This window comes from Salvelinus alpinus, chromosome 37 (genome assembly GCF_045679555.1).
Source record: "Salvelinus alpinus chromosome 37, SLU_Salpinus.1, whole genome shotgun sequence".
NCBI lineage: Eukaryota > Metazoa > Chordata > Actinopteri > Salmoniformes > Salmonidae > Salvelinus > Salvelinus alpinus.
In genome coordinates this window covers 12709310-12725072 of record NC_092122.1, presented here as the reverse complement: position 1 = coordinate 12725072, position 15763 = coordinate 12709310, and positions in this window count along the sequence as shown.

The following is a 15763-nucleotide window of genomic DNA, read 5'->3' as shown; positions in this document are numbered from 1 at the left end:
GTGCAAACCTGGTCAATAACTACAGGAAACGTATGATCTTTGTAATTGCAAACAAAGGTTTCTGTACCAAATATTAAGTTCTGCTTTTCTGATGTATCAAATACTTATGTCATGCAATAAAATGCAATTTAATTACTTAAAAATCATACAATGTGATTTTCTGGATTTTTGTTTTAGATTCCGTCTCTCACAGTTGAAGTGTACCTATGATAAAAATTACAGACCTCTACATGCTTTGTAAGTAGGAAAACCTTCAAAATCGGCAGTGTATCAAATACTTGTTCTCCCCACTGTATGTGGGCCATATTGCATCAATCAATCAAAGGAGAACGTCCGAGTTTAATCACTTCGCCACGGTTGCAATGATCATTCTGACACCCACAACGTGGTTCAAACGTATCTTTTGAGATAAGAAAAGAAAGAGAGGGGAACTATGTTGTATATCTGGCATGAAATGTTTTTAGGATCTATAACCAGAAAAGGTGACACAGTTCATTTCTGTGTAGGCCCTATAACCAGATCATATCCACCAAGTTCACAGTTCTTCAGATCAGTGGTTGTGTTGTTATGAACTTGTATGGCCTTGGATAAACAACATGAAAACCTATTGTTATTCACCACGTAGAACAAAAACTAAATGTTCTCTCACTTTTTGTGGCAAATACTGCTTGGGGGGAGAATGCATTCCCAGACTAGCAGCTGACTTCACCACAAGAAGGTTTTTTTAGCTCAAATTAATTTCACTCAATTCACTTTTTCTTCAAGCAACTTGACTCCGATTGTGTTAACTTTGACACAAATCCTGATAATGAGTGTTATATGTTGTCTGATTGAAACTCTCATGTACCCCTGGGTAGATAGCAAGACACCTCTTGAACATGATCCTATTATTTTGTGTCCAGCAATATTTTGGGTTGATACACCCCACCATTCTATGTGAGAAGAGTCATGTTTCTGGTCAATGACTCACAACCCCATGGCCAACCGCAGGTCTGTGCCCTTGTGTACGTTCCTTCAACCCTTTCCCCCCCACCCTGCTCTCTCCACCCTCGTGTACAGTGCTCTTGTCTGATGGAACGTGCCTCAGAAACCATTTCCATTCACTCTCACAGAGAAAACTTGCAAACAGCTGCATTTTCCTTTAGAAGTGGTTAGAAAGTGTTTTTTTATTTCGGAGGCAGAGGGGAGCGAGGGAATAAGGAGAATGGGAGGCAGGGGTGTAGATGAAAGCCAGAGAAGTCATGAGAGTTTAAGTGAGAAAACATGTGGCGGTTGGTCAGCTGCATGGTTCCTGCCTTCCTTTATCAGCAAAACATAGCCTTGGTGAAACATGTTATGACAGACAGACAGACAGACACAGATGGACGGATGGATGGGCAGACATGTGAAAAGACAAGTAGGTAGTTAGGTAGGTAGGATTGTGAATCCTGACCACCATTCAGGTAGCCAATATCCATGAACTGATCCTGGCATATACCATCCAATTGGCCCAGCGTCGTCCGAGTTTGGCCGGTGTAGGCCGTCATTGTAAATAATATTTGCCTAGTTAAATAAAGGTAACGAATAACGAATAGGTAGGCAGGAAGCAAAGGAGAATGGTGGGAGGAGCTATTGGAGGGCGGGCTCATTTTAAAGACTGTAATGGAATCAATGGAACGGAGTCAAACATTTGGTTTCCATATGTTTGATGTGTTTGATACCATTCCATATATTCCATTCCAGTCTGTACAATGAGCCCGTCCTTCTAAAGCTCCTCCCACCAGCAACCTCTGGCACGAACATATGCAAGGAGGTACAGTACTAGGTAGGTTGGTATTCAGGGAAGGCCTCTCATAACTTGCTCATGCTTCCATTCTCTCTGTTTTTCATTTTACAGCTGGAAGACTTTCCCCACTCTCTTAAGCAAACATATTACTTGTTAATGCAGTGTCTTGTGCATTGGACTATTCTCAACAGCACCTGGTCTTCTAATTCTCTCCCAATCTAATTGGCTGGTAGAAAAGAAACACGAATCGCCATTGTCAATTCTGTGAACTTTCTAGAAAATGGAAGTGTCAAACAAGACATTTGCAGGTTGAGAAAGGTCTCCTCTTTGGCATAGATGTAGTTCCGTCACCTCTGAATATTCACAAATCCTCAGTGCCTTTGCCATTCAAAACCTCTTTGACAGACAGTACGGTTGACCATAATGATTGTATAATTACTGCACTTGGTCATACAATGGAATGACATTTAGGAGGTATAAGGAACAAAGTCAGTTACTATGGGTAAAGGTGAGAACAGCCATGACACTGTGAATGTCACGCCTGCTCCCGCTCTTTCCCCCTTGCGCTCGAGGGCGCCATGCTCCCCAGCATTACGCACACCTACCGCCATCATTACTCAAACCTGCCTTCCCCCGTCACACGCATCAGCGATTATTGGACTCACCTGGACTTAATCACCTATGTCATTACCTCCCCTATATCTGTCTGTTCCCCCGCTCTGTTCCCCGCTTCAGCATTAATTGTCGTATGTCGTTGTGTTACCCGTGTGCTGACGCTGGTCCATGTCTGCTCCTTATTAAATGTTGACTCCCAGTACCTGCTTCTCTACTCCAGCGTCAGTCTTTACAGTGAAAGGTGGTGTTGCTTTGAGGACAAGATGTGAGGACGCTTTACCACTGCAGGTAAAGTGTCACCATAGCAACATTTGGTGGCTTTGAGAAAACTACTTCCAGAACCTTTTTCAAGACAAAATGAATCTCATCTTTGGTTTGAGAATATCTGTCTGATCTTATCATAACATGGTTATCATTTACACTGGAAATATTTGATTCACTTTCTTCAAGACATGCTATAATGATTACATACATATATAGGATCTTAATTTGACCAGTATTGTCGTAGAAAAATAATCCTGCAGCGCCAGGATTTGACTGTTTAGTCCTTAATGTTGCTTGATCAGTGGTGAGCTGGACAAAAGTAAGCTACATGAAAAGTACAATACTGTTAATGTATACTGAATAAAAATCTAACATGTAAACTCAACATGTAAAGTGTTAGCCCCATGTTTCATGACCTGAAATAAAAGATCCCAGAAATGTGCACAAATTTGTTTACATCCCTGTTAGTGAGTATTTCTCCTCTGCCAAGATAATCCATCCACCTGACAGGTGTGGCATATCAAGAAGATGATTAAACAGCATGATCATTACACAGGTGCACCTTGTGCCGGGGACAATAAAAGGCCACTCTAAAATGTGCAATTTTTTCACACAATACAATGCCACAGATGTCTCACGTTTTGAGGAAGTGTGCATTTGGCATGCTGACTGCAGGAATGTCCACCAGAGGTGTTGCCAGATAATTTAATGTTAATTTCTCTACCATAAACCACTTCCAGCATAATTTTAGAGAATTTGGAAGTACGTCCAACCGGCCTCACAACCGCAGACCACGTGTAACTACACCAGCCCAGGACCTCCACATCCGGCCTGTTTACCTGCGGAATCATTTGAGACCAACCACCTGGACAGCTGATGAAACTGAGAAGTATTTCAGTCTGTAATAAAGCCCTTTAGTGGAGAAAAACAAATTCTGATTGGCTGGACCTGGCTCCCCAGTGTGTAGGTCTGGCTCCCCAGTTGGTGGGCCCCTGCCCAGTCATGTTAAATCCATAGATTAGGGCCTAATGAATTTATTTAAATTGACTGATTTCAGTATATGAACTGTAACTCATTTTTTAAAGTGTATATCACAAAGCTCATCTGTATTTTCTGCAGCACAGGAAGATTCTCAATAACAAAAAGTGTGATCCTACATCTGTACTTTGTTTTCACTCTTTCTCCTCAACACCACTGTCTGAGAGTGCACAGAGTTTCTTTCCTACTCTCAAAATAAATAATTAGCATGCATTCATTATGTCACGCTAAGTCTGTATGGTTTCACAGCTTTTTGCTTTTTAATTGCTCACTGCCTCGGGGCGACCACAACATTTAATACAAAGGCTGATCAATTACAGTGGGTTGCATTGTAGCACTGGACTCGTGGCTCGGCTGACTCGCTCGCCTAGCTGTTACTAATGAGAGTGAGATGCAACGTTGACGTGGGCCAGGTCAAAGACTGGGTCAGAGACGAACCGTGGAGGTCCATCCTCCCGGATAATGAACCCCCTGTGGATTGTGGGCCAGCGCAGGTTAACGAACATGCAAAGTGCAATTAGAGACTCGTTTGACCGGGGCACCCTAAAGAGGTTGATGAGGAGTTGATGTGGGTGAGAAGTCTTTCTGCTTTGACTTTGGATCAAAACATTGGATGGTTGTTTGGATGAGCGAGAGAGTTGTGATTGTTTTTGTGTTTTTTATGATGTCCTTACTTAGAACTTTGTATTCCTTGCGGAACATAGGCCATCGATGAATCGCCTCCATCCCTTTCGGTCTTTTGCCCTCCGCTCCAGGCGTTGCCATGTCAGACCCTCAGCCTTCATCTCCTGCTCCGTGCTTTGTCTCCGGGTTGTTCAAGGTCTTCCTCTTATGCGTTTGCCTTGTGGGTTCCATGTTAGGGCCTGTTTTGTGATTTAATTATTGTTTCTTTAGAGTGTGTGACCTGTCCAACTTCACCCTCCTCTTGAGTTGTTCTTCAAATGGTTATTGTTTAGTAGTTTCCCACAGCTTGATGTTGCTGTTGGTATCTGGCCAGTGGACTCCCAGAAGGTGTCTGAGACAGTGGTTATTGTAATCTATTCAGTACGTTAGTGGTGTTTCAGATCCGTACAGAAGAATGGATTTCACATTTTAGTTGAAGATTTTCCATTTTGTATAAAGTGAGATGTTTTTGGTGTTCCAGATCTTATTTAGATTCAAGAGAGAGCGATAGAGAGAGAGAGAGAGAGAGAGAGAGAGAGAGAGAGAGAGAGAGAGAGAGAGAGAGAGAGAGGTCATGAGCAGATGAGCTCCCATGTTTTTCAGCATGTTCTTTTTTTTAAAGATATATTTAGAACTTTGATTTTTTTGGCAGGGATATATATACAGGATGCTACCATAAACAACATAATCTTCACTCCAAATCAAAACTCCAAACCTACAACCTGATTTTGGACGGAATTACCTGGAATGCTTCCTACACCCAATGGTTATTATTCCCAAGCTATACAGCAAATGCTCTGGCACACAAACAAACAAAACCCCATCCAACCAGGAACTGAGTGAGTAATGCTTAGTGTGAAGCTATTTTTTTAACTTTCAAAAGCCAAGAAGAAAAAGCACACAGGCACTGTTGGTGTGAGTGACTCTGACTCTGAAGTCGTTATATATTTCGTTTTTTTCCTTGTGCATTTTGCTATTTGCCTCATAACTCCTGCATGCTTTGTTGACTTCGAACTTTCTTTACCCAACTGTGTGGCAGACTATGTTTGTTCCCACACTCGGGACTCTGACTCTCTATTGGTTACACAGACTTTTGGTCTCCCATCCCATTCTAACCTTGTACGCTGAGAGTCAGGAAGCAAGTTCAGGGAGTGAATACATTTAATAAATAAATGAAACAAACACGTAACACAAACAGCACAACGACATGGAACAGAAATAATGACGACTGGGGAAGAAACCAAAGGGAGTGACATATAAAGGGCAGGTAATCAAGGAGGTGATGGAGTCCAGGTGAATGTCATTATGTGCCTAACGCTGATGACAGGTGTGCGCCCTAACGAGCAGCCTGGTGACCTAGAGGCCAGAGAGGGAGCACACGTGACACTCAGATTATTACCAATCCCACAAGGTATGACTCCAAACACCCAGAAAGGCTACTCTTCTTGATGTTATCCTCACAAATAATCCTGATAGGTATCAGTCTGGTGTTTTCTGTAATGACCTTAGTGATCACAGTTTTAAAGCCTGTGTTCGTAATGGCTGCTCAGTGAAACAACCTGTCCTGATTTGTCATAGACGCTTCGTAAAAAACTTTAATGAGCAAGCCTTCCTTCATGAACTGGCCTCTGTAAAATGGTATAGAATCAGCTTGATCCACTCTGTTGAAGACGCTTGGACCTTCTTTTTTGATATTTTCAGTGGTATTGTTAACAAACACGCTCCCATTAATTAACGCTCCCATTAATAAAATGATAATTAAAAACAGGTTCAGCCCCTGGTTCGAACGTGTCCTTGCAGAGTTACTGTCACGGCCGTTAAAAGAAGAGGACCAAGGTGCAGCGTGGTGAGAGTACATTTTACTTTTATTAATAAAAATGACGCCGAACAAAACAATAAACACTACAAAAACAAACCTTGAAGCTAAAGGCTATGTGCCCTAAACAAAGTCAACTTCCCACCAAGACAGGTAGAAAAAAGGGCTACCTAAGTATGGTTCTCAATCAGAGACAACAATAGACAGCTGCCTCTGATTGAGAACCACACCCGGCCAAACACAAAGAAATAGAAAACATAGAAATAAAGAAACTATAATTCCCACCCTAGTCACACCCTGGCCTAACCAAAATAGAGAATAAAAGCCTCTCTATTGCCAGGGCGTGACAGTTACTCCACCTCAAGAATTGCATTTGGCGAAAGTCTCGGCACACGCATACTCAGGCTGACTGGCTCTCGTTTAGGCAAATGAGAAATAAGTGCTCTCAGGCTATCTGGAAGGCCAAAGTTAGTTACTTTAACAAGCAGTTCTCTCTCTGTGGGTCTATCCCCAAGAAGTTCTGGAAAACGGTTAAAGACCTGGAGAATAAACCCTCCTCCTCACAGCTGCCCGTGTCCCTTAAAGTTGATGATGTGTTTGTTACTGACAAGAAGCACATGGCTGAGCTCTTTAATCACCACTTCATTAAGTCAGGATTCCTATTTGACTCAGCCAAGCCTCCTTGCTCGTTCAACATTTCCTCATCTCCCACCCCTTCTAATGCAACTATCCCCGATGCTTCTCCCTCTTTTTCCCCTGCCCCGCTACAAAGTTTCTCCCTGCAGGCAGTCACTGAGTCCGAGGTGCTAAAGGAGCTCCTGAAACTTGGCCCAAAATAAACATCTGGGTCAGATGGTTTAGACCCTTTCTTCTTTAAGGTTGCTGCCCCTATCATCGCCAAGCCTATCTCTGACCTTTTTAACCTGTCTCTCCTTTCTGGGGAGGTTCCCATTTCTTAGAAGGCAGCCACGGTTCGTCCTTTATTTAAAGGGGGAGATCAAGCTGATCCCAACTGTGTTGATGTTGCTCTTGCTGCGGGCGATTCCCTGATCTACCTCTACGCAGACGACACCATTCTGTATACTTCTGGCCCTTCCTTGGACACTGTGCTATCTAACCTCCAAACGAGCTTCAATGCCATACAACACTCCTTCCGTGGCCTCCAACTGCTCTTAAACGCTAGTAAAACCAAATGCATGCTTTTCAACCATTCGCTGCCTGCACCCGCCCGCCCGACTAGCATCACCACCCTGGACGGTTCCGACCTAGAATATGTGGACATCTATAAATACCTAGGTGTCTGGCTAGACTGTAAACTCTCCTTCCAGACTCATATTAAACATCTCCAATCCAAAATCAAATCAAGAATCGGCTTTCTATTTCGCAACAAAGCCTCCTTCACTCACGCCGCCAAACTTACCCTAGTAAAACTGACTATCCTACTGATCCTCGACTTCGGCGATGTCATCTACAAAATAGCTTCCAATACTCTACTCAGCAAACTAGATGCAGTTTATCATAGTGCCATCCGTTTTGTTACTAAAACACCTTATACCACCCACCACTGCGACCTGTATGCTCTAGTCGGCTGGCCCTCGCTACATATTCGTCGTCAGACCCACTGGCTCCAGGTCATCTATAAGTCCATGCTAGGTAAAGCTCCGCCTTATCTCAGTTCACTGGTCACGATAACAACACCCACCCGTAGCACGCACTCCAGCAGGTATATCTCACTGATCATCCCAAAAGCCAACACCTCATTTGGCCCCCTTTCCTTACAGTTCTCTGCTGCCTGTGACTGGAACGAATTGCAAAAATCGCTGAAGTTGGAGACTTTTATTTCCCTCACCAACTTTAAACATCTGCTATCTGAGCAGCTAACCGATCGCTGCAGCTGTACATAGTCCATCTTTAAACAGCCCACCCAATTTAACTACCTCATCCCCTTACTGTTTTTATTTATTTACTTTTCTGCTCTTTTGCACACCAGTATCTCTACTTGCACATGATCATCTGATGATTTATCACTCCAGTGTTAATCTGCTAATTGTAATTATTCGCTCCTATGGCCTATTTATTGCCTACCTCCTCATGCCTTTTGCACACAATGTATATAGACTCTTTTTTTTCTTTTTTTCCCCTACTGTGTAACTCTGTGTTGTTGTCTGTTCACACTGCTATGCTTTATCTTGGCCAGGTCGCAGTTGTAAATGAGAACTTGTTCTCAACTATCCTACCTGGTTAAATAAAGGTGAAATAAAAAAATAAAAAAAATAGGCCTATTTCTATTTTGCCCTGTTTATCAAAAGTGTTGGGAAAAAGTGTCAATAATCAACTGACTGTCTTTCTTGATGTCTATAGTATCCTCTCTGGTATGCAATCTGGTTTCCGCTCAGGTTATGGATGTCTCACTGCAACCTTAAAGGTTCTCAATGATGTCACCATTGCTCTTGACTCTAAGCAATGTTGTGCAGCTATTTTTATTGACTTGGCCAAAGCTTTTGATACGGTAGACCATTCCAATCTTGTAGGCCAGCTAAGGAGTATTGGTGTCTCTGAGGGGTCTTTGGCATGGTTTGCTAACTACCTCTCTCGAAGAGTGCAGTGTATAAAGTCAGAACATCTGCTGTCTCAGCCACTGCCTGTCACCAAGGGAGTACCCCAAGGCTCAATCCTAGGCCCCACGCTCTTCTCCACTTACATCAACATCATAGCTCAGGCAGTAGGAATCTCTCTCATCCATTTATATGCAGATGATACAGTCTTATACTCAGCTGGCCCTTCCCCGGAATTTGTGTTAAATGTTCTACAACAAAGCTTTCTTAGTGTCCAACAAGCTTTCTCTACCCTTAACTTCTCTGTGCTACGGATCCCTTTTACGGGATCACTTTCCTAAACAACCGCAAGAATTGCAGGGCGTCAAATGCAAAAATATTACAAAAAATATTTAGAATCATGCAATCACAAGTGAAATATACCAAAACACAGCTTAGCTTGTTGTTAATCCACCTATCGTGTCAGATTTTGAAAATATATTTTACAGCGAAAGAAATCCAAGCTTTTGTGAGTGTAGCTTTCAATGCTACAACAGCTAGCCCCAAATTAGCATGGTCACGAAAGTCAGAAAAGCAATAAAATTAATCGCTTACCTTAGATAATCTTCAGATGTTTGCACTCACGAGACTCCCAGTTACACAATAAATGTTCTTTTTGTTCGATAAATATTACTTTTATAACAAAAAACACCATTTGGGTTGCGCGTTATGTTGAGAAAACTACAGCCTCGTTCCGGTCCTGAAAGGAAGATGAAAATTTCCAAACGTATCAGATTAAAAAATATTACTAAAAATATTTATAATCATGCAATCACACGTGAAATATACCAAAACACAGCTTAGCTTGTTGTTAATCCACCTATCGTGTCAGATTTTGAAAATATATTTTACAGCGAAAGAAATCCAAGCTTTTGTGAGTGTAGCTTTCAATGCTACAACAGCTAGCCCCAAATTAGCATGGTCACGAAAGTCAGAAAAGCAATAAAATTAATCGCTTACCTTAGATAATCTTCAGATGTTTGCACTCACGAGACTCCCAGTTACACAATAAATGTTCTTTTTGTTCGATAAATATTACTTTTATAACAAAAAACGCCATTTGGGTTGCGCGTTATGTTGAGAAAACTACAGCCTCGTTCCGGTCCTGAAAGGAAGATGAAAATTTCCAAACGTATCAGATTAAAAAATATTACAAAAAATATTTATAATCATGCAATCACAAGTGAAATATACCAAAACACAGCTTAGCTTGTTGTTAATCCACCTATCGTGTCAGATTTTGAAAATATACTTTACAGCGAAAGAAATCCAAGCTTTTGTGAGTGTAGCTTTCAATGCTACAACAGCTAGCCTTATATTAGCTTGGTTAGCTTGGTCACGAAAGTCAGAAAAGCAATAAAATTAATCGCTTACCTTTGATAATCTTCAGATGTTTCCACTCACGAGACTCCCAGTTACACAACAAATGTTCTTTTTGTTCAATAAATATTACTTTTATCACAAAAAAACGCCATTTGGGTTGCGCATTATGTTGAGAAAACCAAAGCCGTGTTCCATTCGACAAATTCCAAAAAGTATCCGTAATGGTCGTAGAAACATGTCAAATGTTTTTTATAATCAATCCTCAGGTTGTTTTTAACAAACATAATCGATAATATTTCAACCGGACCATAACCTATTCTTTAAGAGAGAAAAGGAAAATGGGGAGCCCCTCTCTCGCGCGCAGGAAACATTCAGAGGACACCTGACTACTTATGAAACATCTCGCTCATTTTTCAAAATAAAAGCCTGAAACTATGTCTAAAGCCTGGTCACAGCCTGAGGAAGCCATTGGAAAAGGGATCTGGTTGATACGACTTTAAATGGAGGATAGACGGGCCAGGAAACACATATTTAAAAAAATAGATATCACTTCCGGGTTACATTTTCTCACGTTTTCGCCTGCAGAATAAGTATTGTTATACTCACAGACAATATTTTGACAGTTTTGGAAACTTTGGAGTGTTTTCTATTCTAATCTGTAAATTATATGCATATTCTACGATCTGGGCCAGAGAAAATGTCCGTTTACGTTGGGCATTAGCGCTAAGAAGTTGTTCTGAACATCTCCAAAACAAAGGTCATGTGGTTTGGTAAGAAGAATGCCCCTCTCCCCCACAGGTGTGATTACTACCTCTGAGGGTTTAGAGCTTGAGGTAGTCACCTCAAACAAGTACTTGGGAGTATGGCTAGACAGTACACTGTCCTTCTCTCAGCACATATCAAAGCTGCAGGCTAAAGCTAAATCTAGACTTGGTTTCCTCTATTGTAATTGCTCCTCTTTCACCCCAGCTGCCAAACTAACCCCGATTCAGATGACCATCCACCCATGCTAGATTGCGGAGACATAATTTATAAATCGGCAGGTAAGGGTGTTCTTGAGTGGCTAGATGTTCTTTACCATTCTGCCATCAGATTTGACACCAATGCTCCTTATAGGACACATCACTGCACTCTATACTCCTCTGTAAACTGGTCATCTCTGTATACCCGTCGCAAGACCCACTGGTTGATGCTTATTTATAAAACCCTCTTAGGCCTCACTCCCCCCTATCTGAGATTTCTACTGCAGCTCTCATCCTCCACATAACACCCGTTCTGCCAGTCATACTCTGTTAAAGGTCCCCAAAGCACACACATCCCTGGGTCACTCGTCTTTTCAGTTCGCTGCAACTAGCGACTGGAAAGAGCTGCAACAAACACTCAAACTGGACAGTTTTATCTCAATCTCTTCATTCAAAGACTCAATCATGGACACTCTTACTGACACTTGTGGCTGCTTTCCGTGATGTATTGTCGTCTCTACTTTCTTGCCCTTTGTGGTGTTGTCTGTGCCCAGTAATGTTTGTACCATGTTTTGTGCTGCTACCATGTTGTGTTGCTACCATGTTGTTGTCATGTTGTGTTTCTACCATGCTGTGTTGTCATGTGTTGCTGCCTTGCTATGTTGTTGTCTTATGTCTCTCTTTATGTAGTGTTGTGTTGTCTATCTTGTCGTGATGTGTGTTTTGTCCTATATTTATATTTTATTTAAAAAATAAATGTTTTAATCCCATCCCCGCAGGAGGCCTTTTTCCTTTTGGTAGGCCGTCATTGTAAATAATAATTTGTTCTTAACCGACTTGCCTAGTTAAATAAAGGTTACATTTAAAAATAAATGTAGTGTTGAATGCTATTCTTGCTTTACCAATGATTTATTTCACATCTTCCTCCATCCACAGTTATCACACTACCTAGGTAGGTTAATCTGACTACCTCCTCTAGGTGGTTGTTTCCATGGTTATTGTTGCATTGTCTTTATTGTTGATCCTCACGACTTTCATTTTCAGGGGGTTGATTTTAAGTCCAAGCATAGCTGCTATTGTTTCTACAGTATGAGAGTCGTGTTGTATCTGCTGGTGAGTGTGTGCTAATAGTGCCAAATCATCAGCAGAGATCCTCTAGCTGCTCGGTCAGGCTCCTCTGAATAGGGGTTTCGGTTATTGTTGGTTGTTTGTTTCAAGATCCAGTCGACGCAAAGATGGAAGAGGAAGGGACAGAGCAGGCAGCTCTGCCGAACCCCGGTAAGAACTTTGAACTTTTCTGATGGACTTCCCTCATGATGGACTTGACACTGCGTTCCTTGATAGGTGTGCTTAATGATATCCTGAATTTGGATGGGAACCCATAGTGTGCCATACGCTTCCTCGGCATCTCTCGGTCTATACTGTGAAACACCTTTTCAAAATCAATAATGTTGACGTAGACAGGAGAGTTCCATTCTATGGATTGCTCGAAGATAATCTGAGGGTTTTTCATCCACCACTTCTTGTAGTCTCTCTAATCACCTTAGTAGTAGCTAAGTACACTTCTGATCCTAAATTGATCAAATGTTTGACCTTTCATCAAAATAAAACACATTCCTACTGTAACTGTGTGCTAGGCAGTAACAATCTATTTTCCCTCAACAAAGTGCTGAACATTTTCAGTGAAAGGCATCAAATCTGTTCTTAACTGTTTCCCTAGCTCTGCGGCTCAGTGAAGTCAAGGTAAATCCCTGTTGGTCAGAGTTGTTCGGGTTCACTTCCTTCTCATTGCTGCAGGACCACACGCACAGGGGTGTGACAAAGCCCCCAGATTGAGGGGACACTTATCAGGACTTCCAAACGCAGGGGACAACTCAAGGTCACTCTAAATTGGCTCACGAGAGAGATCTGTCCACCACCTCAAGGCAATCTGAGTCCTGCTCCTCCCTTCAATGATGTGTAACGCCCCTGGCCACTGTGGCGCAGAGTAGGCTGACCGCTGTCTTGCAAATGGAGCGATAGCTAGAAGAATGGAGTGATTCTCCTCTGTGTCCTTGGAGCAGAGACTGACAAAGAGCTCAACGTCAAAGAGAGTTTAACACCACCATACTGTTATGTTATATCACGTTTGATGGTAGGTTTGGCCTTCATATTTCAAGATATTTCACATCATAGCCACTAGAGTAAGCTCTGACCTCAGGCTATCAAAGCCATGGTCATAGTGACTTTCTTGTCTTGCATCTTACTCACAGACACTACACAGCGGGATCAGGGAGAAAGTTTTCTTCACTGTTTCAGAGTCAAGTGTATGCAAAGGCTCTGCTGCACAAACTTCAAACTAATTGCCTCCCAGTAACAGGGGAGATCTCTCCCTCCCTCTCAGAGCAGTGAGACAAAGCAGAGCCGTGGGCTGTGGTGGTTACTGGGGTGCAATGCCTCCTCAGTGGAGCTCTGGGACAGTCATGTTGTGCACAGCAGAGGGGAGGGGAGAAAACGCCGATTATCTTTTTCTCAGTTTCTCTCAGTTTCTCAGAATGTTGATCCTTGTGGCATATTAGTCTACATAGTAAATATGGATTACACTCCACTTCCCCCACTGTAACTCTACCTAATTCTTGCTCCTGCTGTTGATGTCTATATTTGAACATTTGTTAAATATGAAAAGGCATTGAGTCATTTCCCCTTGCCTTGAACGTACATGGATTGAATCATCGTCTTCCTTTTGACACTGCACACATACACATAATGATGAACAAAATTCCATCTTCATTGATGCTTGAAAAACCTTGCTTTAATTCAAATGTATTTTAATCAATACATCAGTAATTCGAGGCCAAACTGTGTTGTTTTGCAATTATGTGCTTGAGTGTTGCCTCAAGGTGGAGGAGTGATGCACATCAAATCTGCCTCCGGATTCATGGAAAGGGAATATTAATGAATTAGCCAATATTAATGACAAAAACACTATGTTTGTGGAGGAAAGTTTGTTAAGGTTATTGCAGTTAGCTGAAAGGATTCATTAATGAGCACATGGCTCACAGAGAGAAAAAGCAGCCCCCCTGCTCTTCCCCCAAGACATTGTCCAATGGTTGTTATGCTAAACACTTAATTAATACCATGCATATCATTAGTGGAAAATTAAGATTCAAATGCCAGCAGACATTAATTACCGCTGAAGAACTTGTCGAGCATTTCTGCCATGAATGCTAACAATCTGCCAAGAGTCATTTATGAACATTCGTTTCATCTCTGTCATCTAGCAGACACAATGAGGTGCAGTGTTAAGATGCTTCGTATCACTAAACCACCTGTTGTTCTGCCCTGACCGTACATGCTATGTATGTCTGAGAGCAGAGATTTAAACAATTGTTGTTGAATATGTTACACAGTTACACGTTTATTATACTGTGGTGATGTAGATACAGTGATGACTTCATAGTGATCAAGTCAAAGTAGGGACTCTAAATTGAGAGGGGACTAGCCTAATTATATTTTTCACTCATTAAAATCGTTTCGCAAGAATATTAAGCCTACAGTGTTTCATTGGATCATTCATTGCAGAAGCATGGTAATGAACACATTTTTCTGTGGGGGAGGTTGAATATATAGGTGTTTTAAATTATAAATTGATCACAGTATTTTGAGTCAACTATGTGTTCACATAAGAACTGTTTAGCCAGGTAATTGATTTGCTAATATGTGCAGTTCGCCTTTAAAACTAGCCCGAGACTCAGTACCAATCCATTACATTTTAAAATATATATAAAGAAGATGATGATGGCCATTGGGTCTGTGCCAACCTATAAACACCTTCTTAATTAAATTCCCTACACACATAATTAATTGATTTCCAACCGCCATGCTGAGCACCTCTTACAGCAGTTACCTGCTGGGCAAGTTAATCGTCAGGTTAGATGTTTAGCCTGAGGTGGCTTTGTGCTGTGAATTATAATGATAGCTAGTCGTTTCAATTTCGTCAGAGTGAGCTGATAACAGTTTTCCTAATCATATTAATAGCCATAATGCCACAATGTGGGCACTTCTTAATTTACAGTATGCCTACATATCACACATATTTCAATTTTATCATTCATAACATAAGTGATCATTTAACATCCTTAAAGGCGGTAGTAAACCAGCTGATATTTGTTTAGTTTTAGTGCATCATGGTTATTATTATTTTGATGTATTGAGTGGTTAACAAGGACATTAAATGATTCGGGAATCCATTTTTAGAGAAGCAACCTTGTCCTCAATAAGCTGAAAGTCATTGTCCACTTCAGGCTAAAGAACAGGCACTGATGGACCCAATATTTTTCTTTTGTTATAGCATTACCCAAGAGTGAGGCAGATGGGGCAGTGCATGACCATCTTAGCAAAACAAATGACCTAACCTTTTATATCACTTCTCAGAACTCTTAATTTGGGCTTAAATGAAACCTCATTTAACATCCGAAAAAAGTGTGAGAATGTACTGTCGTTTAAATTGTTATGGTAATCACCATACACAACAGATATGGAGAAACATGCAATAATTGGCTAAAATACACCTTTAACATAATGGTGGACACATGCCAGGGTGTTTTGAAAGACAGATAACATTGGCAAGATCCATATACTGTAAATTCTACTGGACTAGTCTCTCTCCAGCTGGTTTTTACCCATGTTTCATGTTTACACTTCAGTGTATTACACTTCAGCATGCTACTTAGCTCACTCTCTG